Raw genomic sequence first — 10,364 nt, 5'->3', positions numbered from 1 at the left:
CGCCGGCTAAACATCGAAGTCAACGCGTCGTGACTTACGTCACATCCGCTAACCATCAGACGTCGTCTGCTAGCAACCTCGGGTGTTCAAAATTTAATCCCGAGTCCCCCACTGCACGGCGCGTCATAATCAGACCGTTGTTTCAGCACGTGAAAATCCACAGTGCAATTAATTAACCCGCTTTGGAGTTGAAACCTTCGCGATGGATACGCGATGCATTGTGGGCCAGAATGGCATTTGTGTTGCGCGAAACGTGCAGGAGGTGAGCTTCTCCACGAGCTGAGAATGAACCGCAGCCCTATGCCACGACAACGCCGCAAAAAGTGGTGTGGCCTTCAGAGATTATTCATCTGGCAAGTGAGAACAGCCATCAAACCGTATACCCTGCATGCTAGGGGAAGAGGGAGAAAGAGAGAGAGAGAGCAAGGACAGGAAAAGCAGGTGTGTCAACCAGACGAGCACCGGGTTTGATACTCTACACTGGGAGTGGGAAAAGGGGAATAGAAAGAGGAAAAGAGGGAGAGAGGGAGCACTGAGTGCGTGTGGAAGGATGCACAGGGACACTATAAACGGTCTCTTAAGTCGGTGCACTTCAATTTGTGTACTAGTGCACGAATCGCCTTTCGTCCCAGTGACAGGTGTGACCACGGACCGAGTATCTTTGGCTCAAAGATCGGCTTTGAGTCCAATCTGTTTGAAGTTGTCCTCAGAGAGAGGCGTTGTGCGTCGTGGCGAGGGCAGGTACACAATAGGTGCTCGATGGTTTCCTCGCAAGCACAGGATTCGCACATCGAGCTCTCGGCCATTCCGATACAATAGGAGTAGGCGTTCATGAGTAGCGTTCCCAGCCACAAGTGGCACAGCAAGGTTGTTTCGCCCCGGGCTGGATTACATACACACTGAGCGCATAGGTGAGTCTGTCCAGTGAATCTATACATAAAGTAGATGATATGAGTTCCATAGAATCTGATTCCGTAAAGGTAGGCTCCGTCTTGCCTATTGAACGCCACGCGGTCCGTGAAAGCCACAAGAATGATGAGCCAGAAGAATAAGGGGATCCAAGAAGCTACGCGGGTTATACAACCCCACGAAAAAACAGGCAATGGAGCCAGATAAATAGGATTTCTTTGGCTTTGTTTTTTCGTATGGCTGTCAAAAGGCTCATGTAGTTCGCAAATTTAGTCCTTACTGCGTCACACCATAGTGACCGGTGCAAAGCCCACGCAACTCTTGAAGCTTCATACTCCGTGTACGCAATTGCAAATGCCAAGATAGTGCATTTAAAGCGAGTGAAAACAGTGGTGAAAATAACGATATTTCAAACGTGTCACATACGTGCATCTGCTTGGACCTATGCTGAAAGTATTAGCAATATAGCCAGGCAAGTTATAGGGAAAACAGCTAGATGTTTGGCCTCGGTGCTAGTATGACGTCCTGTGTCGTCTACCACTTCTTTCATTGGTTTTAACAATGTTTTTTATCAAACTTGGGTTTCAAACGGCTGGATAACTTTTTTCAAGTATGTGCTAAACATTAAACAGTTGATCATCTCATATCTGACGTTCGTGTAGATATCACGTGGAATACAAGTTCTGTAGAAGTGACCAAAAAAGGAAAAAACTCACCGAAGAAACTACACTTCTTAATCCACGTTGTCGTTGTAAGCTTTCTGTGATTCCGGCTATGCACGAAAGGTTGTGAAATTAAATTTTCGACGAACAGAACGAACCGGAACCCCAAATAAGGTGCGTACCAAAGTACACAGATCAAGCTTGTTGCTCCAAATGTCATTATCTATGCTCGTATGTTTTTTTTTTTTTGGCTTCTAGCGCGAAGTGAAACAGGGACACAGAAAGGAGCAGACTGGACGAGCGCTCGTCCTGTCTGCTCCTTTCTGTGTCCGTGTTTCACTTCGCGCTAGAAGCCAAAATCATGTTGCCGTACCGACTCGCCCAACTGGCTATCTTTCTATGCTCGTAACGTAAACGTTGCTTTCTTTTCCCCCGCGTCTGTATGTTTACCTCACGTTGCACGAATCAAGCTCACGCGCGCTCTGTAACCAAAGAGATAAGAGAGAGAGAGCTATCAGCAGCGGGCATATATTTTCATAGCGCAAACACGCGGACCTCTGTGGACAACAACATCGCGGACAGTGAGCGAAGCTTAGCTATCACGTGACGGCAGGACTACGCAACCAACAAACGCTAGCTTAGCTTAGCGCGCGCCATTAATATTAATTTGCTCTGTCGCCAACGAGTCGGCACACTTATTCTCACATAGCACGCCACGAAACATGTACGGCGACGCCGTCGCAGTTCCATTAAACGCCGGATATTCTCGTCGGCTATTCACATCTCTCTCACCCCCCGCCCCCCCCCCCCTTCTTTTTTCCCCGAGACACATTGCTGAAGCTCCATATGAATGTTTCAACAGCCCGCTAACAAGCGGGCTGTTGAAACATTCCGGCACTCTCTCCCCTTCAGTCTCTCCACAGACACCCAGATACATAACATAACACCCTGTGGAAGTGAGGCTTAGAGACGTGCGACTACTCTATCCATATACTGCAAAAAAAAAAATAATAATAATAATAAATAAAGGTAGGGAAAGTGGGGGAGGGGATGACGCAAGTGTAAAGGACTCTATCTGTTCTTTATCGCGTCATTTCTTCCTTTTTCTTTTCTTTTTCGTGGCTTAGATGCCCGTCGTGACATCCGCGCCAGGCCTACTTGTCCCATTCGGGTCGAAGATACACACATCTGCAGACAGCAGTGCTATGCAGGTCTCAACAACAGGATAACCAGACATGGCGTAGGCATCTTTTTTCTTCTTTCTTGGGTTTCTTTTTTAATTCGTCCGTGTTACCCGCTCGAGAGAGGTCACGAGCAGGGCTCCGAGAAATCCTGCGTCCGACTGAAGTGCACTTCACTGTAACGCTCGCCAAAACGACCCGTTTCCCAACGACCCTGCCAGCTCACGTATACCGACCGTGTTAATGACTGCCCCACTAGCGGCCATCCTTTCTCCTATACGATTCGTCTTTCCAATACCGTGCACTGCGTCCAAAGCGCTGTATACTCTACAGGCGGCTGCATACACTCTCGCTCTAGTTCCACGTGCGTTGCTTGGTAAGTGGAACATTTTTGTTCTTGTTGTTGCAGGTAAGTTTCACATGCTTAGTACAACATTGCGGAACAACGTTAGGAGTGAACAGAGCGCTGGAGACACCGACATCGGCGCCCAAACGCCCACTTCTGCTCCATTTAGGACCCGGTGTTTTAAAGCTGTGCCTCGCGTTGTTACTTCACCGTCACGTTGAACGCGAGTGTTCTAGAACATCGTCGTCACCGAAACGACTATGTACTTCTTGCGCAACCTCTTCAAACAGAAAAAGTGTACAACCACGCCTACATGGCAACCGTTTTGGCAACGTGGAGGCAGCCTATCCCCAATATATCGCGGCCTGATCTTAGCCGGTTCCGAAATACTAGGCCCAAGTGTGAGCGGGCTAGCAGGGATACATTTTTGTCGGCATAATGTAACTTTCGCTCGATTCTGTTTCCGATTGTGTCGTCCACCGTTCACTACACTGTGATGCCATGGGTGGAGCACCGCAGGGACAATTAAGGGAGAAAAGAAATTGCACAAGTGCAAAGTCCTAACATTATCTCGGCCCTATAGCTCGGCCACACCTGGAAACAAGCCTTCGTCGCCTGCAGATCTTTGCCGCCATGAACGCTTACCATGCCGCTTATTCGCGGCTGCGTCAGTGCCGCACTCATAGAACAAATTGTGCCACTTTGAACATTCTGGTTCCTAATTGAATTATTTCTCCCTTTCCTTTCGACACCGCTGCAGCAAAGTGCTTAAAGTGAAGTGAAAGTACAGCAACGCTCAGTGGAGCGTCACACGACAGGAACTTAGCGTTTCTTTCTTGAAGAAATCAAGCAACCTACCGCACAATGTGAAACCAAAACGAATGAGTCCTAATAGACGCCTGGTTTTAAGCACACGCGCGTTTTCAGCCCCACCAAGAACAAGGCAGCACGGTAAAAGGGTCAATACGGTGTTAGCTTGTACTTTAAACGGTTTCCTCTGCCAAACCAAAAAGAAGGAGTTCTAATACACGCCTAGTTTTAGGCACATGCGCGTTTTCAGCCTCACCAAGAACAACGCAGCACGGTAAAAGGGTCGATACGGTGTTGGCTTATACTTTATACGGCTTTCTGCCAGTCACAAAAGCCGGTGAAAGCAGCTATGGGAATATCTTATGAACAAAGGAAACCCGAACGGCAAAAATAAAGTGTCGATAGCAAAAAGTTCAAAGATGTCAAGTTTTAAAAGCGTCAAAGTTTAAAGCGATTGACCAGGGACTTTGTCGGGAGTCTATGGTAAGCTCTAAATGTAGGAAAGTCGTACGGTACGTACGAATTTCATTCACACTTCGTCGAATGTCACCTTTGTCAGCCTGTGTTTGCCGCTAAATGTCTGTGCATGCAATTTATGAACGACAAGAATTCAACCGAAAATGCAATAGTTGCAAGAAACAAAAGCAGTCTAACGAACGGCGAGTCCTGTCCTTCGTTCCTGCGAAGACAAATGCAGCACATACCACCTTGGTTAAAACAACTACAAATAAAAAAAAATTACGCCGTGATATGTGGTGGCTGAGTCAAGGCGCGCCGGACTTTCGCAACTCTTCCCTTTTTTTTTTCTTTGCGTTTGTGGGCCGTGCGTTGGTCGTTTACGTGAGACGCCGTCTGTTGCTCGGTCTGTGTATCTCCTCCCTGATTTGTGCTGGACAACCACACCATGCGCCGAGTCATAGAAGAGTTATAGACACAACAACTGTACAGCAAGGAAAGACACAAAGAAGAGAACAATAACAAAGACAATGACAGGAAAAATAGCAAAAACAAGAGTTAAGAATAACGAGATAGCTTGGCCTAATTCGCGAAATAATCACCAAGAGTGAGGACCTTCACTTTGAACACACATCTCGTGCTTTAGCTAAAGTCCGCTGCGTAGTTGGAAGGACGAGCAGAACTACGAGGCTTGAGACTAGAAAGAGAAAATAATAGTAATAATTTCTCAGAGCTCGGTATACGCAGTTCGGGGGAACCAGAAATTACGTCGGACGCCTCCCGTTTGTTCTGCTTTCTTCGTTTGTTTGTCTTTTTTTTTGTACCGTTGAGTCGACAAGCTCGTACCTGCCGGCGGGAGAGTTAGCTCGCCTCCACTTTCGGTGCGCAATGTTTCAACATTAAGTACGACTTTCTGACAAACGCCCTGCCACCGCGCAAATCACGGCGATGGGGTTTTATGAGGCGAGACGGTCTGGTTGCGGTGATTTCGTGGAGGGCGCCCTCTGGCGGCGCCTTCCGAGACTATATAGTGCATGGAGGAGTGAGTGCAGCAAGTCTCAACAAACAGTGTGAGGATACAGTGCCTCCTACGAAGTTTCGACGTTCTCTTTTTCTTTTTAACGGAGCGAAAGGAGACACCACACAGATAACATGCCCAGTACAAACGCCACACGCATGTGTTTGTGTGCGTCGCGTTCTCTATGTGTTGTTTCATACTACAGTAATCCGGCCCACGAACTTGCCCAGCGAGGAAGTCATTCGAAGCTTCAACGGACTGAAGGAAGCACGACATGTTGAAACTGAGCCGTCGTTCCTTTTGCGGCATTGACTGCGCGAACTCGGAGCTCTGGGGTGGGAAGCTCTGAGCGTGTCCAGAAAAAAAAAGAGAGAAAAAAACTTGAAGGCCCCTAATCTTCGCCTTTCATAGTGGAACGCGATAGTCTTGCGCTAGCGTATTCATATTTGAGAGCTTGCAATTTGCCTCATGTCATCGTAACACCGACCTTTCTGCCAACCTCGACTGTGCTTCCCTTCCTTTGGCATCCATTCTGTAACTCCGTTTGTCTACCGGCTATCTACACTAGGCATTACGTGGCCTGCCCAGTTCGGCTTCTTTCTACAGCGCAGCTGTCTATGGCTAGGTTTCCGGGATTTCTTTGTGACGTAACGTCGACAGAAAACAGTGGTGAGCCGATCTCGGCGGCAAGGCAGGGCAGAGGAACGCTAATTGATAATTCTATTCGTGATGATTAACTGAGAAATTAAGAAGTATAATGGTCTTACAGTGTAACGTTTCAATAAATTCCATACCCTCAAACAAACGCAAGCGTCTTTGGACAAAGCAGCCCAGAAAAAAGGAAGGGGACATGGTTAAGCAGTAGTGCAGAAATATAGCATAAGCTATAGAAATCTACTAACAGGAAGTAATTTTTATGGTTGGGAATGTTCTGCTTGTACTCATTCATTCATTCATTCATTCATTCATTCATTCATTCATTCATTCATTCATTCATTCATTCATTCATTCATTCATTCATTCATTTCCATTCGTACCTCATTTCTTTCATTCTTTAACCTGGAAACTTCGTTCTGTTTCGGCAAGTTCATGTCACATTCGCCTAAGGAAATAAAAAAATGACCAGTGGCTCATATCTGTGGCGACAGCTATGCGTTTCTTTCCGTCCCCATCTAGCGTACGTAGAAAACACATCCAATATACATGGGATAGATATAAAGAAGGTCTTCAATCATAAGGACTCCGTGAACGTGAAATCAGACTCACGTACGACATAGCGTAGCAAAAGCGCAAGTTATTTAACACATATGTTTTTGGCACATTCGCCAATAACGTCACTACGCTACGCAACGCGTATAAAAATGTGCGTTTCCAATGCTGCCAAGGATATATCTAACTGCAGCTTCCAAGAGACGCGTCCGTGAATAGCCCCGGAAAAAGACAACAAAAACGAATTTCATTCAGTGACGTCTACAGGCACGTCACATACTTTTTTCACGTGATGAATCATTCGGACTTTCCATGAACCATTTGAAAATTGAAAAAGCATCTGTCATCGGTGAAACGTCAAGGGGTATGCAACGGCGTTGTGTAACTGCGTTGACGTAGAGGCTGTCCTCGGCGCTGACGTAGACGATTACGTAATCCTTATCAGAGCTTGCCGCCGTAAGCATAGCAAGACTTCGCGAAATATTACGGTAAAACCCTAGGAATTGTTTCGCGCATAGCTACTTGCAGAAAGGCGGAGGCGTCAGAAAGAATTCAGTTCGATGTTCAGTGAAAAACACGTTCGTCAGGGAGAACCAAAATGGGGAAATCTTTGCAGCGCACTGAAAAGGGAAATCGGTTTAACGTCTCCTTGTCATGACCACGCCATCATCAGCCAGGCTGATGATGATGAAGAAGAAGAAGGTGAAAAAGAAGAAGAAGAAGATGACGACGACGACGATGATGATAATGATGATGATGATGATGATGCTATGGCAAGACACTGAAGCATGAGCCGTTTTCCTTCGTTTCGTGATTAATGACAGAAGCAGACATAGCGGTTTAGCTGATAAATTCCGATTTGTACAAGATCATAGGACCTGACTATACGTTACTTTAGGAGATAGTAATGGGATACAGTCGAACGCCTGTATAACGAAATGTTTGAGGCCTCCGAAATTGTTCGATATCACTTCATTTTAGAGGTCGAACCCCGCATACCTTGCAATAGAACCTGGACATAATTATTTTTTCGTCGTACAAGTGATTTCGTTGTATAGAGGCGTTCGTTGTAGAGGTGCTCGACTGTAGATAGAGGGTTATAGAGCACATGGGCGCAGCCGATACTCTAGTTAAAATCGCTAGCAGATGTAACACGTAGGGCCGATAATCGATAGTATATTCAGCAAAAGTCGAGTCACCGAGAGGGTGCCAAGGGAAGGGAAGCGCAGTCCAAGACGACAGAGAAATGGGTGGGGTGATGAAATTAGGAAATATGTAGACTGGTGGTCAGCTGGCGCAATACAGGCGCAATCGGTAATGGAAGATAAGGCCTTAGTGGAAAGTAGACATAGATGATGGTGATGATGATGATGATAGAAGGGCGTGTGTGAGTGTGAGATAGGGCATGTGTGTTCTTGAACCAAAAGATGGATAGACAGATCAACCGATGAAAGGATAGATAGACAGATCAACCGATGAAAGGATAGATAGACAGATCAACAGATGAAATGATAGATAGACAGATCAACAGATGAAAGGATAGATAGACAGATCAACAGATGAAGGGATAGATAGACAGATCAACAGATGAAGGGATAGATAGACAGATCAACAGATGAAGGGATAGATAGATAGATAGATAGATAGATAGATAGATAGATAGATAGATAGATAGATAGATAGATAGATAGATAGATAGATAGATAGATAGATAGATAGATAGATAGATAGATAGATAGATAGATAGATAGATAGATAGATAGATAGATAGATAGATAGATAGATAGATAGATAGATAGATAGATAGATAGATAGATAGATAGATAGATAGATAGATAGATAGATAGATAGATAGATAGATAGATAGATAGATAGATAGATAGATAGATAGATAGATAGATAGATAGATAGATAGATAGATAGATAGATAGATAGATAGATAGATAGATAGATAGATAGATAGATAGATAGATAGATAGATAGATAGATAGATCAGAATATTTGCTCCCTTCGCATCGGCAGCATTAAAGCCGCGCCGCTAACGGAACCGGTGCGGCACCGCTACGAGGATTTCGCCGACGCGACGTCAGCGTTGCCCGGCCACCGGTTTGACAAATCACCGGCGGCCATTCAGGCGCAGTCCGCACGGCACAGCCCCCGAAGGCCATCAATTAGGCCTGGACGTATTGTGAGAGCGTCAGCTGTCCCTTTGCTACCGAAGCCGGCCGCCCCTCATCCCCCTCCGCCATTGCCCTTTTCTTCCCGTACTGCTATCTCTCATTTTGGTTCGGCTGCGTACGCGGACGCATCTCCCCGGCCACTTCTCCGCGCGCGGCCTCACTAGAACGCGGGGCGCCTCAAACTCTACATAGTGCACTACGCCGTGTAGGTGATGGTGATCCTAACAGATGCGGACACGCGTCTCCCTGGCAATGACAGGGACGGCGAGGCTCAAAGAAACCGAGGAAGGAAGGAAAGGAGGCGAACTTTAAAAAATTCAGTAGGGCGAAGCCTGACGGGCGCCGTAGGGCGAAGCCTGACGGGCGCCTCCCAAGCTTGCTTGCTTGCTTGCTTGCTTGCTTGCTTGCTGAGCCTACTCCGACGTGTAATTAGCTCGCAAATTATTAATGACGCGGCTCACCTAATAGAGACGCTCCGGAAGAGAAGGCGAGTAGGCGCTTTGGCTGTACACAGCGCGTCAAGTTTGAACGGAAGTGGCACAGCGCGTCCTTTGCCCATCATAAAAAAAGAACTGTTCCACAGTGGTTGCCTAATGGTGTACTTCGAAACTGATTAGTCTACGGCTGGCAGACTGGCTGGCTGACTTCCACGCAGCAGCGAGGCTTCCGCATATATGCTCTGCGCAGTGCGCTGTAACGAAGTCATCTTTAAGCCTCGGTGGCTTCAGAAGATTCCCGAACATTCTGCGACGCTGGCAGTGGCACGCCGCGTTAGGGAAACCACGCGTCAGAAACTTGCGCCCTTTTTCGCAGCATCGTTTCCTCGACACCGTGAAAGCGTCACCGACATGCCCGTATAGTCCAAGTGCTACTTTGTTGTCACGAGCATTGTACGTAGAGACCCCTATCACAACTTAGCAGTAGTAGTAGTAGTAGTAATACTTGTAGTAGTAGTACTTGTAGTAGTAGCAGTAGATAGATAGATAGATAGATAGATAGATAGATAGATAGATAGATAGATAGATAGATAGATAGATAGATAGATAGATAGATAGATAGATAGATAGATAGATAGATAGATAGATAGATAGATAGATAGATAGATAGATAGATAGATAGATAGATAGATAGATAGATAGATAGATAGATAGATAGATAGATAGATAGATAGATAGATAGATAGATAGATAGATAGATAGATAGATAGATAGATAGATAGATAGATAGATAGATAGATAGATAGATAGATAGATAGATAGATAGATAGATAGATAGATAGATAGATAGATAGATAGATAGATAGATAGATAGATAGATAGATAGATAGATAGATAGATAGATAGATAGATAGATAGATAGATAGATAGATAGATAGATAGATAGATAGATAGATAGATAGATAGATAGATAGATAGATAGATATGCAAAGGAGAGAAAGGCATGGAGGTTAAACAGAGTTAAAGCCCCCGCTTTGCTACCCTGCACTAGCGGAAGGAAAAGGGGAAGTAAAGACGGGAGTAAGAGCGGGGACAAAAAGAAATGCGTGAAAAAGAAAGGGGGAGGGGACGGGCTGGGATCGTTATAGTCTTTCTA

At 45.8% G+C, this 10,364-nt stretch overlaps 1 protein-coding gene across 3 annotated transcripts in view; it reads right to left on the bottom strand.

Annotated features, from left to right (window-relative positions):
* Nucleotides 1-10,364, bottom strand: part of LOC135896516 (mucin-19-like) — a 379,214-nt gene that overhangs the window by 212,151 nt on the left and 156,699 nt on the right. The window lies entirely within an intron of this gene.

Source organism: Dermacentor albipictus, chromosome 6, assembly GCF_038994185.2.
Source record: "Dermacentor albipictus isolate Rhodes 1998 colony chromosome 6, USDA_Dalb.pri_finalv2, whole genome shotgun sequence".
Classification (NCBI taxonomy): domain Eukaryota; kingdom Metazoa; phylum Arthropoda; class Arachnida; order Ixodida; family Ixodidae; genus Dermacentor; species Dermacentor albipictus.
The sequence above is the reverse complement of the archived record's forward strand: the minus strand, read 5'-3'. Positions and strand labels throughout refer to the sequence as shown.